Source organism: Anticarsia gemmatalis, chromosome 22 (assembly GCF_050436995.1).
Source record: "Anticarsia gemmatalis isolate Benzon Research Colony breed Stoneville strain chromosome 22, ilAntGemm2 primary, whole genome shotgun sequence".
In the NCBI taxonomy this organism is placed as follows: domain Eukaryota; kingdom Metazoa; phylum Arthropoda; class Insecta; order Lepidoptera; family Erebidae; genus Anticarsia; species Anticarsia gemmatalis.
The window spans coordinates 8,406,741-8,427,981 of record NC_134766.1 but is presented as its reverse complement, the minus strand read 5'-3'; the positions used below and the strand labels follow the sequence as shown (position 1 = coordinate 8,427,981).

Genomic DNA, 21,241 nt, shown 5'->3' with positions numbered 1-21,241 from the left:
CGATGACCCAAAAATCTCAAGAAACCTGCTACCTTTTTTTGACTGATGCATTTTTAGAGCAGACATTTTTTAAGGCACTAAAACCTATTCAAACACTAACTACTGAAAGACCAAGGTTCTACCTTTCAAACTTTCTTCATTAGCCTATTTTCTCCATCAGGAAGTAGACCATTCGCTTGAGATCTCGGAACTAATTCATATAATAACATGGAGTCAAATATTTACGACGGGGAAGGCGTGAAGAGGAAATTACCTATTGTTTTGGCTTTTGAGGTCTCGGTCCCATAATGCAATAAATGTTAGAGATTTGCAAGTTGCAGACGAGCGGGCGAAACGCGAGAAATGTTTATACAGAATGTTCAAGACCAAAAAGTGATCTGTTAGTAGTTTCATAAAACAAAAAAATGGATTAGTATAATACTTAGTAGAAAATCTTTTCTTTTTTGCTTTTTTAATTTTTAAACTATTGGTATTCCGGCTTATTTTTTATTTTAAGTACTGAGAAAGCCTAAACAGTATTGTCGAGTCTTATATAGATGCAGATTTTAGCAATATTTATGAAGAAAAATTACAAAATCCTTATAAGTTTTATAAAAAAATATTATATCATTAATTTAATGAAATTGTTTATTTGCTCTTGAATAAAAGAAAAGTCTACAGGGTCTATAGTCTTCAGCTTCAAGCGTGTTTTTGAAAGTCATCAATAAAAGTCTATTTTCAACATAAACAGTTTACAAACTTTATTTATTGTAAGCGTTCTAACGCAACAAACAAAAACTACAACGACATCATAATCAATAACGTGCCCACGCAATAATTGCAATATTACCATAAAATTACAATGCACAATTCACTTTTAACTAAATATTACACATTTAATCCATTTGACCGTGCGAGTTTCGCACGTAAAGCCTTTTGTTTTAAATGTCGTGAATATCAATGAGACGTTGATCGTTTTGATATTTACTCGTAGTGTCGTAATTAATATTGCCGTTTTTTTGTATAGATTTTTTAGAAATATACGAGTAAGTATTCTTTGTTATATTATTATGTTTGTACCCGTTACTCTACTTATTATTTTTAAGTGTCATGTCACTTACATACAGCTTTTAACTGCGCCCTAATAACTATAGCTCGATTCTCTACCACTATCGACAACCGACTAGTTATCGAGAAACTATGTATGAAAATATTATAAGCGCCACTAGCGGGCGTTGTAGAAACTATTTTGGCAGCACATTTTAAATGTCAAACTTTCGATACTCGACAGTACGGACCGTACAAAATCGCGTTACTACATACAGCAATTCTCACTGTTTTTATTATTTAGTCATAATGGTTCTGTAACCACTATCCCATATTTATAACCAGATACCCAATACCAGTATTCAAAATTACTCACCACAGTAAATTTTTATTAGACAGGCATATTTAAAGATGTAGATGTGTATCTATCTATATAGAAAACTAGTTTTTCATTCCTATTATTGAGGCTCTTCGTAGCTACAATTACTGAGGTACAATCTCAAGGAATTTCTCCTTGTCTGTCAGTCTAATCTCCAAAAACGCAGCGTTTGAACCGCTCACAAACCGCCGGTCTACTCAAAACCGTTACATAAAGTAAATGTATGTCGCGAATACAACAAGTATCACACAGTTATGTTACATAATTGCAACGTTGTCATCTTATTATGACATTTGACCCGATTGACCCCGCCGTTTAGAAAGGAAGTGCGCCTCGAGAACATTTTGACACGTTTCAGGTCAATTTAGAGGTCAATTTTGGCATTGTTTTTTTATTTTTTTTTATGGAGCCTTATTATGGTTGAATAAGCCATTAAATTTTCTTTATATATACAGAGGCCAAACACGCGTTTAACTTTTCAAAGCTAAGAACTTAAAAACAGTCGCGAAGTATTTTTCACAAAACCTGATAGTTAGTCAGTTTGTCTTTATTCCACATGGAAACAGGTCAACTGATCAGTATTTAATTTGACAGGATGCTATAGTCTAATAACATAGTTGAAAGCCTTGTATGTAAAGTTAAGGTACGGCTAAGGTTGGTAAGGCTACTTTGTTAAGGACATACAAAGAGACATTTATAATTATAATGGTGGATTGTGCATGCCTGGACGTCGTGGACAACCTATCCGTATCCATACTAATATTATAAATGCGAAAGTAACTCTGTCTGTCTGTCTGTCTGTCTCTCTGTCTGTCTGTCTGCTACTCAATCACGCATAAACTACTGAACCAATTTGCATGAAATTTGGTATGGAGATATTTTGATACCCGAGAAAGGACATAGGCTACTTTTTACCCCGGGAAAATGACGCATTTCCCGGGAAAATTCAGGTGGCGAACGAAGTCGCGAATAAACAAAATTATAATGACATGAATTAACAAAATTCCGTTGTCATGGCAACTGTTTTAATGGCGGATATGCCTTAGCGCGACTTCGTTATATTATGAGATATAAATAATTTTGAGAATATTTTTCGTGAAAAAAAAGCATATTTTATATCATCACGCTACGACCAATAGGAGCAGAGTAACAGTAAAAAGTATTACAAAAACGTGGAAAATTCTGACCCATTCTCTCTTATGTGACGAGTTCGACGACGATGAAGTTGCGCGGGTCAGCTAGTGTATGTATATATGGACTGTTAAAGTTAAGGGGTCAGTCATAGGTCACTTCTTGAAATCCAAAATTACCCCTAAGGGGTCGTTTTGGTAGAATTTCGATTAAGGTACTTTTCATTACATTTATAAAAAGTCATGTGGCGCAAGCAAGCGAATCATTGAAACAATGGCTATTATATAATTATATTACTAAAATTCATTTACATAATATTATGCTCATAAACATTTAAAGTCATATCTACTTTATTGTTATGCTTTATTTAAATGTTGTCTATATCCGTTCATATGTTTATTCATTTATCCGGAAATAATACATTTATTTAAATGAATCGTTTTAATATGTAGGTTAATATTTATTAGTGTTATTATGTTATTGGTTTAATGTGATTCTGTTTTAATATAGAATGTTTTAACACGCTATTTTAAGTAATAATACTATTTCCGATTGTAATGAAATGAACTATAAATGCACTGCGGCAAGGGTTGTGGATATGAAAGTACTGATCAATGATCACTGGTTCGATTCCGTGATCGAATAAAATGTTGTGGTATGATTTATTAATTTGATATAAATATATTTTGTATCTAGTGTGTATTTCAGTAATAACCTCGTTTTATTATTGTTATAAGGTTCTACATTTCAGTGTCCTATAAATGCAAATTTGTTTTAGTAATCTTTCTAATATTTAAGACATGTTATAACAAAAGACTAACGTATTCATTTTATACAAAAACGTCAAAGATTAAATGATAAAACTTCATGAAAACTGAAAAGATTTCTTAACTCAAATCACGAAGCACATTAAAAGTTATTTTACAAAACAGTTTAACAAATTTCGCACGGAGCTTGCATCTTCACGACTCTTGCTAAATACAGCTAACACGTTTATAGTCTAGATTTATTATCTAAGGGTTAATACAGACTAAATTTAGTGAAATCAATGTATGCAAGTGCTGAAATTATTTTATGAAAGTTGGAATTATAGGTTCTTTGAAGTTTCAGTGAAATATGTATGCGACAGATAATTACAAGGTCTCATATTCAATTCTCGAGTCTGTCTGATTCCTGTTTAAATGTACTGAAAACAGCCCGTGTTATGGTGTTCTAATCATGTTTACCGGCTAGATTTTTTGCAGTACGTTTGTGAATTGTAAAATTCATATAAATATACCTTCCCTTTTCAACAGTAGGTCAAAATATGTACATAATATGTATAACTATGATGAGGAGGGATAGCCAGTTGCGCTCACCGGTCGGTAAACGATCTGTGGGTTAAGCAACCGTAGGCGCGGTCATTCCATAGATGAGTGACCGCATAATGGTATTTGAGCTGAGCGTCTCCGTGCTTCGGAGGGCACGTAAAAAGTCGGTCCCGGCTGTTGTCTACTAAGATAACAATCGTTAAGCCATGTCATAGGCCTCTCGGGCGGCTTGAACAACTTTGACACTAGGTTGACCACTAACCACACGACAAACAAACAAACAATGAGTGTCATTTTTTCTTTGCAATTGTAAATTACATTATTCTTTGCATTGAATGCAAGTAAACTGCATTTGAACACATCCTTAGCTCTCCCACGAGATGTAGAGACGATTATGTAGAGTCGTGGCGAAAGTGCCGTCACTTTGACATATCGCTATTATTGTTCGAATTCTAAGCGGAAATGCTGTGAAATATCGAGAAGGAAGCGAATCTTTTGTGAGATTATTTACATACATTCGTGCAGACATACAAAGATCATTGTTATATTTGTCTATGTTGAGTGTATAATGTAACTTGCGGACACGCGCATCTTCAATATTTTTTAGGCAAAATGAAAAAGTCTCGAGGACTGATTATGAAAAATAATATTCTTAATCTTAACGTCGGTCTTCTATATTTCTATACTTAAAGGCAAAGTTGTAAAGCCGTGAAAGAATAACAAACAAACAAACATTTATATTTATATCATGGACTGTCTTACTAATAAACGTAGTAATAAATGTAAGCTCTGATTAGTTCTACAATGTTTTTTTCTTTCCCACTCATAAACAGTGACGAAATTGACTGAATTTCACCATACAACTAAACAGTGTTTATACGACGTTTTTTAGTAAGACAGATACGAAAACTTATGAAATTTTCTAGTTTTGTTTTTAATTTCGATTAGGTAATATCATTCACCCATCTTAAGTCACGTGACACTTACTACCTATATATTACTAATCGTAACCACTTCACACAATAGCCAATACGAAAGGAGTCATCTTTCAAAATAATTTATTATCTTACACAAGCGATAACCGCACGGTTGCTTAACCGGAAGATTTATCTATCGGTTGAATCGGTTCATTGATCTATAAATACGTTATTGTGTGAGTTTTATGATTATTTGTTGAAATGTTGTAAGAGGTGATAAAATTTAGATTAAGTTTCGTTGTGTAAAGATATTAAATAGTTAGTATTAGATAGTAAAATTTAGATTACAAGTTCATACATACTATAATGCGAAATGACTTTTTCCCCGACCCAATATTATGAGCTTTAGTTACACTGTATGTCGTTTCATACTCTTGGCCTATATTAAGCTACGGTGGCCAGTTACATTGAAACCAGCCAACAGTGCAGATCTTTGTTCACAGTGTCCAAATAAGAGGCAATAAAATTTAGATTTCTTTGTAAAGATGATACTATTATGAGGTTCAGTTACACTGCCGTATCGTTCCATACTCCTGGCCGATATTTAGCTACAGTGGCCAGTTTTATTGAAACCAGCCAACAATGTAGTACTTTTTTCACAGCTTCCAAATAAGAGGTGATAAAATTTTGATTTGATTCTGTTGCGTATGAAGATGATACTATTATGAGCTTTAGTTACACTGCCATGTCGTTCCATACTCCTCCTGGCTGATATTTAGCTGCGGTGGCCAGTTTCATTGAAACCAGCCAACATCTGTGCATCTTTGTTTACAGCGTCCAAGTGTGTGCACAATACTCAGGTACACTCTTTTCCCCTACTCCGTCACAGGTCGTAGCAGATTATAGACGTATTCTAAATGCTTTTCTGTTTATAAAAATACATTTTCACTCTTCCAAATAGGTCAAGAAAGCAAATTTGACTGCTCAATATTTTTCACTAGAGGCCACCCGCGACTTCGTCTGCGTGAAAACCCTTTCCGTTTAAATCCCGATCCCTCGGGAACTCCGGGATAAAAAGCCTTTATGTTATTCTGGGTCTTCAACTATCTATATACCAACGTAATCAGTTCAGTAGTATTTGCGTGAAAGAGTAACAAACATCCGTTCACATTCTCACAAACTATCGCATTTATAATATTCATAGGACTAATAGGATAATGACTCAAACAATACCACATAACTCGGGAATCAAACCCGAACCTCGTACAGTAATATCGCTAATTAGAACTAAAACATATTATGAGCTCTCACTTTCAGTTAATTGTCCACCATTAAGTGTTAGAGCATATTGTTGAATAATTCATGATAATTTGTATGTAAATTTGTATGCTAATATATTTTAGCATCGTTTAAGAGTTTAGTGCGCTTCCGGTGAAAAAATATGACTCATATATTTTTATTACTTTTTAACTATTTATAATAAAATTCGCGTGTGAATATTATACGATTTTCAGTTTGGGGCGGCAGGTAGTGTACCTTACTGCTGAACAGGAGGTCTCGGGTTCGAATCCCTGGTCGGGCTACCTATTAGAACATAAGTGACTTCCTGGTCAGTCTTTATATACAACGTGTCCCAAAACTCAACGTCAAAACGAAAACCTGAGCTAGGCCGAGTGGTGTTGGCTCTAAAAAAAAATAAAAAAAAAATCTATCTCATGTAGTTTCAAAATGACAACCATTTTTGTAAATTGCCACCCTCTGATGAGTTTACATCTACTGTGGCTACAAATGACTTATTTTCTAGTTCTTTTTTTATTAGGAGTATTCCTAAGTAACGCTACTACAAATTTCAATTCATTATTTGCACACAACTCTATTGGAATTTCTGAAAATATCCCTTTTATGGCGAATTATGCCTTGAAAATATTTCATCACTCAACTTTGACAGTCTGTTCTGAAAAATAATTGTACAACGCTTGTTCGGCATGTACCCTTAAAAGTTGGCGCATTTAATGGGCTTTCGAAAATGGTATAACACTTACTAAACTATTTCATAGACGATGAGAAAATAATAAAAATCTTAAGATAGTCGGTATTTAACTTATTATTAGTTCGTCATAAAACTTTCTCAAAATTATTCTAATGTCATCTAAGCGTTCTGTGATGATGTCGTCTTAGTCGATTTCGGATACGGCGGCCAGTTTTATTGAAACCAGCCAACTGTGCAGAATTTTGTTTATAGTGGCCAAGTGTGTGCACAATACACAGGTGCACTCTCATAGTCTGGTGGGACGACTACACCGACACGACCAGAGAGAGGTCAGGTGCAGGACCGACGGCTATACGTACTCTCCAAGGCACGGAGGTCCATAACCTCAACTTCCTACCTCCGGGCAATCTCTGAGAATTTTTTTAACAGAAAGTCTCTGAAATGACTTTTTGACTCGACCCAGGATTCGATCTCGAGACCTCTTGTGCGGCAGTCGCATAAGGTGACGAAGAAATTCCTCTTGTGCGGCAGTCGCATAAGGCAACGAAGAAATTAAAAGTGGAACGGATAGTGACGCTACTGTCTTGGTGTCAGTGAGTATTATTATTTTTGGGATTGTTTATGTAAATGAACCTTTTTCTTAATCATCAATTATTAAACATTACTTCTCTTTAATTACACCTTACAGATGATACATGAGAATAATTTTGAGAAAGTTATGACGAACTAATAATAAGTTAAATACCGACTATCTTAAGATTTTTATTATTTTCTCATCGTCTATGAAATAGTTTAGTAAGTGTTATACCATTTTCGAAAGCCCATTAAATGCGCCAACTTTTAAGGGTACATGCCGAACAAGCGTTGTACAATTATTTTTCAGGACAGACTGTCAAAGTTGAGTGATGAAATATTTTCAAGGCATAATTCGCCATAAAGGGGATATTTTCAGAAATTCCAATAGAGTTGTGTGCAAATAATGAATTGAAATTTGTAGTAGCGTTACTTAGGAATACTCCTAATAAAAAAAGAACTAGAAAATAAGTCATTTGTAGCCACAGTAGATGTAAACTCATCAGAGGGTGGCAATTTACAAAAATGGTTGTCATTTTGAAACTACATGAGATAGATTTTTTTTTTATTTTTTTTTAGAGCCAACACCACTCGGCCTAGCTCAGGTTTTCGTTTTGACGTTGAGTTTTGGGACACGTTGTATATAATTCTTCTGTAAGTGTGTAGTGTGTATGTCACTGAACTTCTCTTAAACGACTGGACCGATTTTGATGAAATTTTTTGTGTGTGTTCAAGGGGATCTGAGAATTATTTAGATTCACAATTTTGTCCGCTGGACAATGTTTTTTTTATTATTTTTTACAAATTAAAGACGTGTAGACAGGACAACGTCTGTCGGGTCCGCTAGTAGTCGTATAAACTTCCAACCGCGCCACAGAGGCAGTTAAAAATATGTACTTAAAACTTTAAACTCATTTATAACTGTATTTACACGCTTCGGTACACAAAACCGCAAACCTTCTAGTTCAGCATTAACATCATACTAAATACAGTATTAAGAAATATTCTAAAAATAACCTCACTTTAAGCTATTATGATTCACGAAAAAGTTCAGAATCTCGTGTCAGATGTGACGAATGTTGAAACATGTCGTTTGTTGCAAGGACAAGACGCTAATTGCGCACACCGGTCGCTAAACGATTTGGTAAGCGACCTTTGTCACGGACATGTCTGGGATGGGTTGCCTAGTGATGTTTTAAAGGGAGCTCCAAACTTTATATAAAATTACTTACTTTGTTTCAGTAGATGAAAGTGACGGAGAAAGATACGTGGATTGTCTGAATAGTTTGAGATTATTGTTAACTAGCTGACCCGCGCAACTTCGCTTGCGTCACATAAGAGAGAATGGGTCAAAATTTTCCCCGTTTTTGTAATATTTTTTACTGGTACTCTGCTCCTATTGGTCGTAGCGTGTTATATAGCTTATAGCTTTCCTAATAAATAGGCTATCTAACACTGAATTTTTTTATTTTAAATCCAGTGGTTCCTGAGATTAGAGCGAGATTTCCTTTACTTTATTAGAGTAAATGATAGTGACGCCCATAGCCAGTTGTGCTCAACAGTCGGTAAACAATCTGTGGGTTAAGCAAACCCTGACGCGGTCATTCCATAGATGGGTGATCGTTTTTGTAGCGTCCAGTTTTCATCCGTGCAGCGTCCGAGTAGCGTACTTCTACTAGCTTCGAGCAGACGCCTACGGAGTCCCGACTTTTAAGGTGAAAGGGGCATTTAATGTTCATGGTTATTGCAGTATGCATTCATTGTTTAATATTTGCATTTTGTAACTTGTATGCAATATTTGCTTAGACTTGCGTGTGTTTTGTTAAAGTGCATGATTAGAGGTAATTAAGTGACAATACAAATTACGTTATTTTCTGAACCGTTCTATACTTATTGCAACCTATTCAGGTTGAAATTCTTTATTTTTTTACAGGAAACCAAGTTTAGCACTGCCTGAAACGAAATTTTCTCATAGAAAAAAATGCAAAATTAGAATTCTTGATTCCAGTGTTGTAACTTGAGCTCTCAAAATTGTTGAATTGAATTAAAAAAGGGAGATTTCATGTGCTTCCAACTATGTAGTATCAACTCTAGTACACTTCTGTAAACATTTTCGATTCTAGTACTGTTTGACGATAGTAATTCTTAACATTTGACCCAAAAGGAAAATCGCTTCACTTTGATTTCTTGATAGGGTCGTAACATAAATCAATGCAACAAACAATAATTCGAAAAAAAGTAAAAAAAAAATAGTAATTTTTTTTAGTTTAAAAAGGAGTAGCTAAGAGTTTCTTGCCAGCTCTTCTCATTGGTCCTACCTTCCGAACTGGCAGCAACTTTATAAGTATGAAGTGACTATCACAAGTGTCAGTACTTGATTTGACCTAAAAGAAAAATCATTTCACTTTCATTTCCTAACATGGATTGTAACATACATCTGTAAAACAGTCACTTCGCAAGCAACATAAAATAAATATACCTCATAATATTTTCCTTAATAAGTTATTACAAGTTATTAACAAAAACAATATACGTAACAGCTAATTATCCAGTAAATCACGTAACGTCTCATCTTTAAGTGTGTAAGCGACTACTGACCTACTTACTGTACTATCACATGCCAATCAAATTGTACATCAATGAAAGAAGAAACTATGTAAAAACGTCTTCATACTTTATGATAAAGCTTTATAATATAAATGCATAAGTTTGTGGGAATATATGTATGTTTATTACTTTTAAATAAAAACTATGGTAGGAATTTTGATGAAATGTAGCAGACAGATTTTTTTTATAAGCTGGATTAACAAATGGGATACTCTTTACCCCAGAAAATCTTTTTTTCGCGGGCGAAGTCGAGAGTATATACGTAGTTTATAAACATTTGACAGCACTCACTTTAAAAGTATCAACATCGTTTAATATCACGATGAGTATGACGCTTAAGCAAAAGTGATTGACATGCCGCGGCACCAAATATAGATAGTTTGACTATGAAAATAAATGTTTAGTAGTTTCAACGCGAAAGCTCAACGGACAGATATACAGACTTTTACAAATATAATATTACTGTAAACTATTGAGGATAATACGCTGTTGTACGCTACACTTAAAAAACACCTTTTTTTATTATAAAAGACAACTCCCGCTTTAAGAATTGCTCTTGTATCGCGTGGACTTTTACAAACATACAAACAACGAATACAAAGTACAACCAGACCCGGAGCAATTATTTGTGGATCGCACCAATAATATTTTTTTGAATGAATCGAACCTACGACCTCCTGTCGCAATGGCAGCAGCATAGTGACCGAAACCACTGCGCCATGGAGGCATTCAAAATTTAACATTTTGACTAATTTTGCGTAAGACCATGCATATAGCAAACTATTAAATCTAGATCAAATCTAGCATGAAAGATGCTACAAAAAGCCAAAGGTCACGTGCTTCCGTATGCAATAGAATGTGTGTTACGTCACGTGCCGCACGCGCAGTGTAAATGACCTGCATCATGACAGTTCTATCACAATTTAGAACGTCTGGGTTTCCGCGATGTTTGTTTGTTTTTTGAGGTTAGATTTGTGATACTGTTTTGTGTTATACTTTTAAACGATATGAATCAAAGCTTTGAAACTTATTATGTAATTTATTAGAATCGAATTTCTGCAAACTTATTTTTTTCAATAGATTTTCCTTGAAGTTTGTCGATTGAATAGAGCTTTTTATGTTAGGTACTTATCTTGTTACTATTACTGAAAAATAATCGTATCGACTGGCTTTTATTTTATAGAAAAGGAAAATATATGTTTATTATTATGTTTTTCTACGAAATAATAATGTTGGTGAATGTGAGCTGAGCGTCTCCGTGCTTCGAAAGACGAAAATCGGCCTCGGCTGTTATATATTCGTTGAACTATACTGTCATAATTGTATATGTCATGTCAGTCGTTAAATCATGTCAGATGCCTTTCAAGCAGCTTGAACAACTATGGCACGAAATTCACCACCAACTGTATTAAAAAGGAGTCTTTTTTTCTCAGGAGCCTTTGCAAGCTGAGGAGCTCGGCAAAAGTTTTAAAGCCGACAAATGACTATATACGTAACCAAGTAATTAAACAAGGAGGTCAATAGATTCTCTAAAACAATGATATCATTATTAACGATGATTTTGCACAATACATGAGTATGCTTAGCTCGTGCTTATGCATAGCTTAAAAGGTTATTTGTTACTTTTAACTTGAAGGTCGGAGGTAAACCTCAATCTGATGTGGCCTTTGATGGCCAGTACGCTTAAATATGTGCCATGGGTTTATGATTAATAGTTCCTAACTTTAACGGTAAAGAGCGTTGCAATATTTTTATATATGCATAAGCTAATCTTGTTGTTTTAGTTTAAGGAGTAATCTGGCTCCGGTAAGTGCTTTTGCGTAATTTTACCTAGACCACATTAAACAAAAATAAAAAACTTAATTCCATTTATTCGAATCCCACCCGGGACAAATATTTGTGTGATGAGCACGAGTATCTGTTCTGAGCCTGGTTGTTAATGTATCTGTATAAGTATGTATGTTTGTCGGTTATTTGGTTACCATAGTACAAGCTCTGCTTAGAGCTTAGTTTGGAATCAAATGTCCGTGTGTGAGTTTTCCAATGACATTTACTTATTATAATAGCATCGTAGTATTTTAATTATTACTACCTCAGATTTCTAGGTATCTTAAAAACTTCTTAGCAACTGAAGGTGTCAAAGAATTCAGATCATTCGAGCATATAACATGAATCTTAACGCGATATTTCTCAATGATATCTCACATCGCATTCATTTTGCATAACATTGCACGTGAGAAAACACACTTTGTGAATGACGTCTTTTTTCAATGAATTAATCTTGAAAACTATGATTCGTATCTGACCTAGTTTAGTATTTCCTGGGATTTCATGACTGAAATTGCTTAAATCATTGCTAAATGTACTCAATGCTTTAAAGAAATAAATAGTTAATAGTCAATCTTTAACTGAAGCTTTGACTTGGGTTTTGACTTTTACTTGAGTTATGATTCCTGAAACAGTTACTGTTATTAAATTTTTATTTTTCTTTCTCATTATTAAATTAATTATTGTATGCTTGGTATATTTACAGATTATAATTTAAAAAACATTTACGCCTGAAGAAAAATACGAATGGAAAGTTAAACTTGCGTGCCTGAGCGTCATTTAAATATGACGTGGTTTTTCATAATGTCGCGTCTACTATTTCGGCCTTGACCAAAGTGGTGCACTAAGATTACTCTTGTAATGGTTACATATTTACCCAAATACTTATGCATACTGTTAATTAAAACATATTTGTTGAATTTCATAAAATTTGGCAGTGCGTCGGCTTACATATTCGAACAAAATATTATGTTAGAAAAACAACTATTCTAGTTTATAAAATATAGTTGAAACTTTTAATACTTAGAAAAACTGTGTTAGTCGCTTTTAAGCAAGTATTAGCATCTAAACTACAATAAAACCGAAACCAAATTACATAATTATAATATAATATTCTCAAACCACAATTTGAATAGCACACAATTGCGTGCAACCCAAATAGCACACACACACGATGACTATCACACACAAAAAGTGTGAGAACCCGCAGCTGGCACATGATACACATAAATGTCATACTATACTATTTATTAATGACTTTACATACAAAAACTAGGTATTCTTGTGAATGAGTGTTGAAAATCGACTGTTATTTAGATTAGGACAATCTGTCGGTTATTGATGGGTTATGTTAATTAGTTTTTTAGTAGTATAGTCTATTTCTTATCTTGAAAAGCTCGTAAGTAACAACGGCCGTATGGAACGATATCTCAGGTCAAACGATGCTTGCCGAGGTTGGTCTGTGGATGGGTGACCATATCTATCGAAAGCCTTTAATAAAGCACTGATTAGCACGCCAGTATTCCTAAGAACTAATTTTGCAAGAAAATTGTACATTCAAGCCCTCGATATTTAAAATTACAGATTGAAGAAAATCGCTGCACATAACATTACTGGCGCATTTCTCTGCAATCGGCACTATCGAGTATCGATCGAGTATCGTATATCACTATATAGTACCGAGATTTTGTCAGTTAAAATGCACTGCAAAAATAACTATTTTTGCAGTGCATTTACTGATTAGCGCCTCTAGCAGCAGCCGAAGGAACTCCTTCGGCTGCTGCTAGAGGCGCTAATCAGTTTTTCATACAAATTTATCTCGATAGCTAGCCAGTTGTCGATAGTGTGGTAGTGAATTGCTCTACAACAATGGTTCCCAACCAGTGGTCGCGGGAGTCAAAATATGGTTCGCGAATCATTTTAAATTGTTAAATTATCAGGATGATTATTACACTACATTTTAAATATACTTACATAGTGGTCCCTGCTAACAAGAATAATAATAAAACTGGTCCCGGACTAGAAAAAGGTTGGGAACCCCTGCACTACAGGAACATGAAGACAATTTGAGTTCGCTTTCATAATCACAATATTAGTAAACATAAACATATTTGCTACTTACAATGCTAATTGCTCTAACTATTTACTTAAGTTGTTGACCCGAATTCAATTTGTTTAGCGCTCGGTAGCCATGGTTCAACATTTGGTTTACGCAACTATTGAGACATTATTTGTATGTATGTATGTTATGTGTTTGTAAATCAATATTTTTGTTTGAATAATGATGTTAATGATATTATTACGTACAAAGTTTGTTTTTTACACATTGAAGAACATATGGTTAAAGTGACCCGTGACCACAGTCGATGTAATTCGATCGAAACGTCGAGTAAGCAGAAAAGGTCTTTAATTTTCAATTGCGCTTAAGACCCGTTAAGTAAGGAAAACACCTTGAAAATTCTGATCTTTGTATGTAAATCGGCTATGCCGTTCCAACAACTATAGTCCGACAACTTAGTAGAGAGACTAAGCATGCACGATTCATTTAGATTATAATAAATCATTATGACAATGTATGTTTTCAAAATAAGTAAAAAGTGTTGCAAACGCTTGCAGGATACTGATGTTTTTAATACCGGATTTTGCGTACCAACCGTACACAGGGTTTTCACAAAATTATAGGATTATAGCCAACATAGCCATTCTAAACTTATTATTAGAAATCGTCTTCATAACTCACAGTTGAACTCCCGGTCAAATACAACAAATGACTAGCGAAAGGTAAAATGCCTTTTGGCTAGCGTTTAACTTACGTATATGGGCAGAAAACTTGTAACATTGTGCTTTGAACAATAGCAGTCAGAGGTCAACAGAAAGCGTATTATTGTGCAGAGTTTTAGATAAAAAGTTAAGACTCATAAAAGATTATAGGAATCTTTGATTCATAAAAGACTTATCTTATTGAAAATGATTTCCAAAAAAATAATATTACATACATACATAGCATCGCGCCTTTTACCCAAAGACACCAGAAAAGAGGTTAAGACCAAAGAACCCCACTTAGTTATAAACCTTATTACTGTTTTACCGTATTTATGAGATATAATCAATCACTCTACCCTAAACTTTGATTTGATATGTTTAGCCGTTTTGCACTGTAATTGTACTTATAATCCAATAATAAGCGAGTCAAGTACGAAAGTCGTAGATATGGAAACCTCTAGAATATTAAAAATTGAAAATATATAAACCATAAGTCATCTATAAATTGAAGGTTGTACAAGAAAATAAGACTCTGAGATATAGAAATAGTTTATGGTATTCCGCCATATTAGCCATAGAGCTCGGCTCTACACGCATTGTTTTTAATCCAGCGATTGTTAGTAGCCAGTATTCTGTTTGAAGTAAGAACTAACCATTGTGTTGTATTAAGCAACTTTAAACCGGGTTTAAGGTTAATCTTCTGGTTAATATAGCGACAAATCGTTCTACAAGGTCGTGGTTAAACTAATGTGTTAACTATATAGTAAAACGATTGTGTAAGTCCATTATGATGAAGTAAAGTTTAAAGATAAACTTATCCATGCTTATATTATTAGGAATGCGAAAATCTGTTTAATGAGCTCTCGCGGCTAAATTAGATGAAATTAAATTAGTAGGGGTTTCTTTTTAAAAAAAAACTTTGCCTATGCTGAACATATGTAACGTGTACGCAACCGGGGTTTCGCAGGTTTACAAGATTCTAATATTTAATGAAAGAGTTTGTGTATACGTAGACAGAATAAAAGTTTGGACTCACAATTTAACAATAGTCTGCACCTACATACATTCAACAAACAAGCTCTTGTAGAAATCGTGAAAGACTGCCATAATAAGTATTATTTTCACTTACACAAAGTGTTAGGTGGAACTGATAATAAACAATTAGGTAGAAGAAAACACACCTACGAACTATTCAGCCGGTTTCCAAGAACCTACCAATTATAAAAACTCAACGAGAGCTGTGATTGGTGGAAATTCTTCAACTCGTGCTGCAAACCATCAATTAACCAATCAGGAAGTTGTTCTTCCAAAACTCTTATGCAACGGTGGCGTCTTCACGATTTTCAAATGACATGTCATTATTTGAAAAAGCAACGTCGTGACTCAGCGACCGGTCGATTTTCAAATTGATTAGGAAAGTATGAACTTTCATGTAATTTACTGAAAGGGAATCGAGATGCAAAAATTGTTTTAGAAGGTTTGTCACGAAATAATAGACTACTCGATTACCTCATCTACTTATTTTATCTTCATAACTTTTAAACTCTCGCGGTACGATACGGGATAAGGGAATTAACGCGGACACGCATTTTACCTTAAACGCCTAACGTTTCCTAGGCAGGCAGGCAGTCAGCCTGCGACCACAGCGAGTACAACCTGCAACGTCGAATTCGTCGGTATTCCATTGTCTTATCTTATTTTAGGGGTTGCATTAAACACCTACCACCCATTTAAAATTTTCTCGTTGGCCAAACAAACCACAAAAAGAAAACAAACCAAAAAAACACAGCTGTTAAACCTTTTAAACAACAATCGTAATAAAAAATACTTTCTACACAATTAACCATAAACTAAAAATCCATAGAGAATCACAGACACGCCTATTAAAAACATAAAAACAAACAAAAATTGTCTATGAATTCACAAAACTTGTTTGGCCTTTGGTCGTGAAGTGAAAATGAAAGTTAGGTCTTAGGTCATAGAAAGTCCTAGAACAGGTCCTAGAGGGCAAGGTCTAGTGTACCTAGACTGTAAAGATGAACACTAACATGCGGGGAAACTATTTTAATTGACTCTGTGGGAACCGGAATGGAGAATATCGATTGAGTGAAATGAAACTATTTTGTGATACTATTTTGTTGAAAACTGCTGTTACGAATAAGTTGTGTTTAAAATATTAACCACTCCTGCAATAAGAATTGTTTATAGATGCCGAGACTTTTGGACAAACAATGGAAGCTATGCTCAGATAGAACTAAAACTGTTATTTGTGGATAACGAGAAAATCGAACCTGTGATCCTCGCATGCGATAACTAGTCGTATAGTGACAATTTTAACCACCAGGTTATGGATATTAATGAGTTTCAAAGAATATTACAAAAAATATTGGTATAAAGCTTTTTTACAGGTTTAAATATCGTAATTATTTGCCTTTTTTCAGCATTTAAGTTTTTTAATTTTTTTTCAGGTCAGAGATTTACTTCTAACGCTAAATATTTATCAGTAATCAAACTTGGATCTTACTAATCAAATTGGAAAACTTGTTAAACAAAAATATGAGTTGTGACGTAATTTCTCAATAATTGTACAAAATTATACAATTACATATAGGCTTACCATTTATATTGCGTTACATAATATTTTTGTATGTATGTTATTTAGTAACCTACGCACTTATTACTTCATAATTGATGGTGTTTTCGACATTCGATAGGTCATAGGCCAATTACTCATGGTACAATCAAGCCATTAATTAACTTTGGCAGAATATTTTTATAACAAAAATTATATGAGTTTACGTAATTTTATATTTCTAAATATATGAAAGGCTCTATAGTTCAGTCAACTTTACACTCTTTCCATAATAAAGTTATGTAGTATGTGGCCTAAATTCTATTTCTATTTAAGTATTATCAGGCTTCTATGGTTGATGCTTAGTTATAATCAAAATATTTTTATAATTGTTTACCCACACTGTCCCACTGTTGGACAAGGGTCTCCACATTTCTTAATTTTTTCCAACTATTCCCATCGTCTATATATAAATATTTAATTTAACTTTTTTGTAGGCATATTATTACCTTGGGATAATTTGACCACTTTATAAAATGAGAATGGCGAGTAACATAGTGTTGCAAATAATTTCTAATACTTCTAAAATTTAATAGAAGCTTTAAGTTTTCCACTAATAGTCTAAAACTAATTATAATTTAGTTAATTTAAATGACATCCTATATTTTTCAACTAAATAATTTTGAGGCATTAAACCAATCAGAAATTCTTATCGTAACACTTTTGCTTATCAAACGTATAAAATAAATACTACTAGCAAAAAACAGTTTCATTCTAACGACTCAGTACTGGGGGTCAAAAGACAATCTCTAAGTAATAACAGTAATGATTCGGGTCAAACTAGAAGCTGACCCTTAACAAAAAATTGACATGACAGAAGTTCCCATTCACCTTTCCACTTTGATGAAAAGGCAACTTTATGGTTTAGAAAATAAGGTGCTATTTTTAATGTCATGATTGCGCAACATGTCAAGTTTGGATAGACGGTGTTGTTAAGTTTAAGGCTTTATTATAAGACAAGTTAGACACGCGACTTTGTTTGTAGTTTACAATATGTATGTTTTTTTTGGGTTGAGTTGTAACGTCAAACATAACCTGAATAAAGGTTACATTTACATGCGTCGGGGGGTCGGGTTTAATTCCTACATGGAACAATTATTTCTGCGATGCACAAATAATTATTTCGGGTCTGGTTGTACTTTGTGTCCGTGGTTTGTATGTTTGTAAAAGTCCCCGCGACACAAGCGCAACTCTTAGAGCGGGAGTGGTTTTTCCTGAGATTTTAATCAGTCCTTATTATATTCATACGTGATCTAATATTTGAGACTACTAATATTGCCTTAGTATAGGTGACTAGCTGAGCAATATCTTCATATAGTAAATATGAATAAAAGTTCGCGAGCATCTGGCACACTCATAATAAGTATTTTTAGTTAAGGTGTTTGTTCGGGAGATAAAGCAGTAGTAATTGCACTATTTTCAGACAGACCAACATAATTTCATATGTGTACAAATATTTCTGAATAGACCATAATCATTAGACTGAAGTGTACATAATGATGAATACATAATAAAGATTGATAGACATGCAATAAGCTGGACATTATTTCGTAAGTTGTTAACAATAGCTATAGAGTAAGGATAGGTCATCTTTTGTTGTGAATTGATGCGATTGATGTCTTTTGCGATAATATTGCGAATTTGACACCATTTGTAGTGTGTCAGTAATACATATATACTAATATTATAAAGCTGAAGAGTTTGTTTGTTTGAACGCGCTAATCTCAGGAACTACTGGTCGGATTTGAAAAATTCTTTCAGTGTTAGATAGCCCATTTATCGAGGAAGGCTATATATCATCACGCTACGACCAATAGGAGCAGAGTAGCAATAAGAAATGTTACAAAAACGGGCAAAATTTTGATCCATTCTCTCTTATGTGACGCAAGCGAAGTTGCGCGGGTCAGCTAGTATATAATATCACGCCTGTTCGACCTGAAGGTATAAGTAGAGGTGTATAAAATATACCGGATCCTCACCATTAATATTGTTAGTATGAAAAAGTCCCCAATGACATTAGTTTTAATATTAAAACAATTTGGAACAATAAGGACTACCTCCGTAGTGCAGTGGTTAAGGTTGCCGCATCGCTACCATTCTGTCGGGAGGTCATGGGTTTGATTTCCACACAGAACAATTATTTGTGCGTTCCACAAATAATTGTTTTGGATCTAGATGTTTTTAAGTTTCCGTTGTCTGTATGTTTGTAAAAGTCCCCGCGACACAAGAGGAATAATAATTATTGCAAAATGGCGGCAACTATAGAGCACGTAACGAAATGCTCTATAGAATTTAATCTATGCTTCATTAGATGTAATCTATGGCTCTCATGGCAATTAACAGGTTAATGCAATCACTATCAGATTCTATTAATTGTTTTCTAAGAATTTTTACATAATCTACTATTATCTTACATTTAAGCGCTAGTTTATAGTCTCTATATAGACTTTGTAAAAGATTCTGATATAACATTTTTATTAATATTTATGTATTATGTCTTCGGGCATTTGTGTAACGTTTAATATAACATGTAGGGAATACTCATATAATCCCACCCGAGACCAATTTTTGAGAAGATTTTAGAAGTTGACATAAGTATGTTTACCAGTTATTTGGTTGCCATAGTGCCAGCTCTGCTTAGGTTGGAATCACATGACAGTGTGTGAGTTGTCTAATGATATTTTTAGGTTTACTATTTCATATCTTAAAATATTATAACTATGTGATTAAGCCATCCTAAGGGCTAGTTTCACAGTATATATTTTAGTGATAGCCAATGTATGAAAACTACTGTCGAGACTCCGTCTGATATGTTATCTGATAGATTTTTAAAAGTGGTGAAACTGGCCTTTAATGTCTTATAAAACCACTTAATTTGCATATTAATTAAAAGTGGCAAAATTATAAAAAAAATGGAAAATTCTTTTTCATAGAAAATTTGTAATATGCCTACGCAAAACATGATTTAATTAAACGTAAACGTGAGAAATTGCGGACTAAATAGAGCAGATTTCTTTTTATGTTACTTCATAATATTATAATTAGCATTTAAGTATATATTTATGCGGAATTTTAATGCTAGAGTAAGCATTGTCGTTTTTACTTTTATAAAAACATTTTGTATTTTTAAAGTACACCACCAAACGAAAATCTCTTATCCACACAAAATAATTATAAAATAATTTAAAAAGGACTCACCTTGATAAATTCTTCTTAAAAAAACACCGAAGCAAAAAACCGAAACTACAAAAGAAAAAAAAACTATCAATTTAAAAAGTTTAAAAATCACAACACAGACACTTTCCGAGCGAAAAAAACTCACGTTCCAAATATGATTTGAAAAGAACCGCCAAAAAAAAGCTTATTAAAAAAATAGAATGCGAATGCGTCCACGCAATGGAAGCGAATGCACGCGTGCGAACCATAGACCACGCTTATAACGTTCTCCCATACTTACAATGACGATACCCACCATAAACACAAGACCCCTTCACACAAACATTCACTTCGCAATCACGGCTCTCTAAAAACTGGACGTTAGAACCATTTCACGTTGATCTCTTTCATCAAACTTTTACTATGGACTAAGAGGTCATTGTAAATTGGTATATAAATGAGAATGAAGAGTTTTCTGGGGGGTATTACTACCAAATTAATGAATATTCGACAATTAGAATAAACATTACGTCGACACCGGGCTTCGCTTGCGTAAATAACACAATAAGAACATTGAAGGCTGGGTCTATTCATGTGTCATTTGGCAAGTTGCCTACAAATTATTTAGTGTTGTTTATCGATGTGAATTGTCTAAGGTGATAATTAAGATCTCTTTGTTTCGGACTTTATAGTTAATTGACAATTGGCGACTATTAAGGTCAGTTAGACTTTAAGGTCCGTGACTAAGTGTCTTGAAAAAAGAAAGTTTGTTAATTGGGAGAAATAACATTTTGTTAGGTCATCAAGGAATAGACAAAGTTGAGAAACCATTCACCTTTTTTTCATCAGTGTTGCTGAATCTTCCAATCTGATTTAATCTTCGTTCCTATCTAAAGTTTAATTGTGTTAAAAATAATGTTACAAATTACG

General features: G+C 33.9%; 1 protein-coding gene across 3 annotated transcripts in view; it reads right to left on the bottom strand.

The window, feature by feature from the left end:
- Positions 1–20,595, bottom strand: part of LOC142982745 (uncharacterized) — a 35,538-nt gene extending 14,943 nt beyond the window's left edge. For all 3 annotated transcript variants that reach the window (XM_076129422.1, XM_076129423.1, XM_076129424.1), the window contains exons 1-2: positions 20,478–20,595; positions 20,354–20,398 (exon numbers count right to left, since the gene is read on the bottom strand). The gene's annotated coding sequence lies outside the window, so the exon portion shown is untranslated. The remainder of the gene's footprint in view (positions 1–20,353; positions 20,399–20,477) is intronic.
- Positions 20,596–21,241: the final 646 nt, after the last annotated feature.